The sequence below is a fragment of the Anoplopoma fimbria genome, chromosome 9 (genome assembly GCF_027596085.1).
Source record: "Anoplopoma fimbria isolate UVic2021 breed Golden Eagle Sablefish chromosome 9, Afim_UVic_2022, whole genome shotgun sequence".
Lineage (NCBI taxonomy): Eukaryota > Metazoa > Chordata > Actinopteri > Perciformes > Anoplopomatidae > Anoplopoma > Anoplopoma fimbria.
Window position 1 is genome coordinate 4,944,687 of NC_072457.1, and position 6,000 is coordinate 4,950,686.

Consider the following 6,000-nt stretch of genomic DNA (forward strand, 5'->3'; position numbering starts at 1 on the left):
CTGGGCTACGAGCGCCGCAATGTACTGCTGAGATTTATTCTGATTGAAAGACGTGATGTTCAATACTTATTGTTTTGCTTCGTTGTACAATTGTTACTTCTTGAATGTGTATATATTTGTTCAGTGAAATCTTGGGTTTTTGTTCATATTAATGTTAAGTTACATCATCAACCAATCCTGGTTATATACAATTAAAGTCAAATGAACTGAAGTTAGCTGAATTTAACTGAAAGGGCGAGATTAGTATTCTCTTTTTTTTTATATCAATTGCTTCCCAGTAGTGCTCTTTATGTGTTCAACTCTGAAAAATTCAAATTTTGGTCATACTATGAATATTTAAGCGTCAAAATGCTACTTTCCCAAACCCCTTTTACAAAATGTTTCCATTTGACAGAAGAGAAAGTGACCTGAAGCGAAGTAAAATGATATGATTTTAAGTTAAGCAAATTTTTTTTTAAATATGTTTAGCAGTCTGTCATTCTTTGTTACTTGGTGTCATCTCACTTTTCCCGGTTTGTTTTAGCTGAATGTCACAGTTCTCCCGAGTTGATTGGAGCGTTATTCAGATCACCTGTTGTGTAGCGAGAGAGGACCAGCTCCTAATTAGGAACTGAGAGCAGCTTGACTTAATACAGCGGGACCTCGTTTAAAAAACAAAAAGGTCACAAAAGTGATGAGATGGGGGAAAATGTAATATAAACTGTTGCAGTTTGATTCATCTTTAACCTTCTGTACTAACAATAACACCCGAATGTAAAAAAGAAAACAGATTCTTCTCAATTATTCCTGGCGTCATCTTATGAAGTAGTTTTGTAGCCCTCGTGTGTTAAAGCGAAGGCAGAAGATGTTGGTGATGGACAGGCGTGGTCTGCTGCTCCTGCTGTTATGAAACAGCTGCCTGTGAACAAAACTTCCACAGAAATTTTCTTCACACATCAAAGGCTCTTTCTCCGTTTGCTGCTGCTGCTGCCGCTGCAGGCTGTGAAATATGACTTTATTTTCCCCTCCCACACTCCATCCATGCATACCAATCTGACAGCTCTTACTATTACCCGTGTGTGTGTGTGTGTGTGTGTGTGTGTGTGTGTGTGTGTGTGTGTGTGTGTGTGTGTGTGTGTGTGTGTGATTGCCTTTTGCAGAACAGAGTTGGCTGTGACTGTATATATACATTCCAGTTCTCGACTCGGAGCGCCGTGTTTCTAAACCTCGGTTGCTCTTTTCCGTCTCGTGTTGTGTAAGAGCTTCGGCCCACACAGCCGAGCCGAGAGACCGGGAGAAAAAAAAACAAGCCCCGAGGCTCCCATGGGGCCGAGAGCCCGAAGGCACAAGGATGGGGGGGGGGCATTTTATCACACTTGAAAGAAGTGATTCGCAAACCTTTCTTACCGTGCTCCACATTTCTCCAAAAATGTATGAATCAATTTTTTTTCAGGTCACTGCAGTTTTTTTTAAGGTTGCACAGATTTTTATTTTTATATCAAGTATATATAAATGTGTATGTGTAATGTGAAAAATATATTTCTCTTTTAGGCTGGTTTTGTTGCACATTACCTGTCTGGTTCAGAGTCAGGCTGCCGTTGAATAGTAAAAAAAAGAAAATAAAAGACATCCTATGTTTTTTTTCATTTCCACTTTTCGAGGACCTCGATGGAAAACGTCATGAGGTTAAGTGAAGATGTGAAGGAGTATTTTAGACGACTTAAGAAGACATGAATACATTTTTTTTGTCAGATTTTTTTAGCCAACCCACTATTACATTACATCACAGTCATTTAACAGACGCTTTTATCCAAAGCGACTTACAATCAGTAGTATATTACATATCATTCACCCATTCACACACTGATGACAGGCTACCATGCAAGGTGCCACCATCAGACTCTAACTAACATTCATGCAACATCCAGTCCACACCGATGGCAAGCCTTCGGGAGCAACTTGGGGTTAAGTGTCTTGCCCAAGGACACATCGACTGCCGAAGCTATAAGACATTAATAGTTTATACATATTCATCATCTATCTACAGCGTCCCAGGTGTATTAAACTGCATTTATTTCGTTTTTTGTCCGTTTAAGGTAAGAATTCTGTCACTAGGAAATTGCAATTGGGCGAGGTCATGTTGCCATGATGGGCGTGGCTTCTAGTACATTACATATAGTGCATAGACTGTATACAAGAAGTGGACGTAGTCACTGGGATGTCACCCATTGGTCAGTTTTAAAGCTCTGTGTTCTGCATTTTGGTCGTCGCCTTTTTGGTGTTTGATCGTCACAATCTTCTTTATTTTATTTTTGTACCAGAAGTGACACGAGAGGGTGGAGCCTAAATACAACCGAACGCTGAATAACACCATTTTTAGGCGACCAAGAAAGGATACAATTTACTTTCATGACATAAAAACACACCGTGAAAGGATTAAAGTTGTAAGATGGAAACACGGACCAATTCCAGACCGGACAACGCCGTGGTGGCGATATGTCAACCACAAAGAAATAGGGGCCAAGAACATCTTGAATGTTGCAGCAGAGGTTGCAGCATCTCACAAAGCTGGTTTAAATGAACCATCAATTTATCCTTGAATTCCGTCCAACCATATTATTGAAATATAATCAACATTTACTCTATTTCCCATCATTGTTTATTTATGATTAACAAAAGATTGGGTACATTTCCTCTGCTGTCCTGCTTGTTCTTCTAAAAATGCAATGAGATGTGAGTTGTTGTTCATTCACTCATTCATTGAGTCGTCCCACAGGCGGAGCAGGATTTCCACCACGACCCTGACAGCTTCACATGTTCTCATCTTTTTCCCAAGCTCCCAAAAAAAAAAAAAAAAAAAAAAAAAAAAAAAAAAAAAAACCCAACCCTCCTCTAATAACAGCCTGCGCGTGGTAGCAGAAATCCCCATAGGAGCAGGCCAAGGCAGAGATTTCTCTCCCTCTGTCATTGTTAGCTGTGAACATCTGGTTCCCAGCCATGATTCATGGAGGAGCGTCTCCCTCCTCCTCCCTCCTCCTCCTCCGTGGTTGGAGATGGGATCGGGTTTTGTGGGAAGGGGGTGAAAAAAACTCTTCGGTGTCAGTCACAGCCTCATGGAAAGTTATCCGGCGGGCCAGGAGCAGGATATGTTTAGATGGTGGCGGTGGTGGTTTGGGGGGCATGAAGGAGGGGGGGGAGTGCATTTTTGCGAGACGGGATGTTTGAGTCTGGGCTCTTTGCCAAAGGAGAGAGAGAGAGCAGAGAGCTGGAGGGAGGATGAGGAGGAGGGAAAACATCCTATTTAAGGATTTTGTTTTCGTATTGAAGATTAATTATTTTATCAAGCAACAGTTGCATTTGTTTCCTTATCGGAAGGTTTCTTTGAAAGTTACTGAATCTATTTTTTTCTTCCTCAAGCTGGCAAGAAATAAGTCGGGTCATTTTGCGTTTTCTTAAAATGATTTTTCATCAACTATAGATCGATGCATCATGTGGAAAATATATCATTTTTTACAGTCTTTTAGCTCCTAGTTTTGGTTTTGTGGCACATTCCCTGTCTTGTTCAGTGTCAGGCTGCAGTCAAATTGTTAAAAAAAAAAAGACATCCTATTTCTTTTTATAACCACTTTGCATCAACCTCGATGAAATCATGGGATCATGAGGTCAAGTAAAGATTCAAAGGAGAATTCATAAGGACTTAGGAAAAGACAATGATGGTGCTAAGTGAAATTCAACTTCATTAACACCATGCAACAGATGTCTTTTTAACCAACTATATCAATAAAACCAATTGTATATATGAAATTGTGGCAAGGCGTCATCTCCTTTCCTTCCTTAAAGGACGGTCCAGTGTACCCAATGCCAAAATGCGTTGGTGGAGACCAAAAACGGAGCTAAAAGAGAATATTAGACTCACAAACACTCCTAATGAATCATGTTATTTATCTGTAACTGCTTGATGTGGGAATAAGCAACTGTCTGCTTACGAATTCACCTTTATTAGATGATATGTCAATGTTCTGTTGCAAGAAACGCGGGTTTCAGGTCATGAAGAAGTTGAAACACATTCCCGTAGTGTCGGGTCAAAAGGTTTCTTGCCTAAAATGTTCTTTGTTTACGTTGACGGGACAAACATCTTCTAGTGTCCGTGTGAATTACGACTGTCAGGTGCGAATTTTCGTGGAAGCAGCACAAAATCTGAAAGGAGGTAAGGGTTGATGGCTGAACGTTTATATCTCGTTTCCCACAAGCAGTGAGTAGTGATTTTTATCTCTGTGCTTTGTACTTTTTCTTGCAATGTTCCTGCTCAATCTTTAAGAATTCCCTTTTAGATTTGAATAAAAAATAGGTTTTGAGGCAGTAAATGTTTCTGTTACTGCATACTAGACAAAGAAAATATTGACCGTGGTTATCAGTCTGCAGCAAGTTTCAAGTCCCTGCATGTTAATATTTATGGCATCAAAATGAAACCAAAGTCCGTCTGAAATGAAGCATTCATCCATCCACAAACACCTGATGATGGTATGTGTGTGTGTGTGTGTGTGTGTGTGTGTGTGTGTGTGTGTGTGTGTGTGTGTGTGTGTGTGTGTGTGTGTGTGTGTGTGTGTGTGTGTGTGTCCCCCCCTTCGTATCCTCATCGAGCTCCGGCATTCAGACTGAGGAAGCTTTTTCCTCCTGCAGAGAAAACCCAAAGTGAGGAATCGTCTACGAAAAGGAAAGCCAAGCTTCCACTGTGGTTGACCTACTTTCACCGGGAGCCAACCTCCATCGAGGGGGAAAATGGCAAAAAAAATAAAAATATGGAAACCAATCCTCAAACGCTGCACTCAGTCTGGGTTCAGAAGAACTAGAAAATGGGATTTAAATTGCTCTAAATGTGGATGTTTGGGAGCTCTGAAATATTTTTGGGGTTTGTGTTTGTGAATATTTTACCTTATGCAAAGAATGAAAATATTGTTCCTCCAGAGTTTTATTTTTCAAAGTGGTCTCGTCTTTTCTCACTGTCACTTTAAAGAGTAGCTTCACACCTGGCCACACCCAATGATGATGTCACAGTGTCCCGGAGAGTACACCTGTGCATCACTGCAGCAAGATGAGAATATAAACCACTGGAGTTCAGTTCAAAACAAGACAGAAACTTCATATTTAAAGGTACCAGAGAAATATTTACTCTGTAAACTAGAGACCTCTTTGTGGAAGCTAATAGGGATACAAATAAAGAGTAAAATTAAGACGCAACAATATAATGAATAAGATTTACAGGTAAGTCTAAAATTCTGCAGGGGTGTCGAAGATAATGCCATTTTCATTACACCAAATGGGAAAGCACTAAAACAAGAAATTCTCAATTTTTATATTTCAGTTTTTTTGTCATTACGTCATTGTCATTATGCTAAGCTAAGCTAATCAAGTCCTCCAGACTTAACAAGATAGTGGTATTGATCTCCTCTACTGTCTCGTCTGAGAGAACAAAAAAAAAAGAAAGAATGTATTTTAGGATCAGGACTCTGAGGACTGGAACGTTCACATGAGGATCTGTCAGGACATGTTTATGTGATGGAGGGACAAATGGATGCTCCTACGTCTCCATGTTCACACCAGCCGGGGGTAAAAATAGATTCACTATACACACCAAACCCTCCCTCACTTACCCGCTTCCTGAGAGGGCAGAGGGGGTTGCTGGGTAGACCTGGAGGCTATATTTATCCAAAGGCACAGTGGGAGTTTTATATATATATATAGATAAATACATATATCTATATATATATCTATATCTATATATATATACACAGTGGGTACGGAAAGTATTCAGACCCCTTCAACAAAGGGTGAAAAATTTAAAGGGGTCTGAATACTTTCCGTACCCACTGTAGATATCTATACACACACGTAGATAAAATGGTGGAAACCCCCTCCTTTAGCTATGTGTGTGTGTGTGTGTGTGTGTTTTTCCGGATACATCAAGTTATATTTAAAACAAACATCTGAACCCCAACCTAGTGAAACTTAAAACCGCTCTTA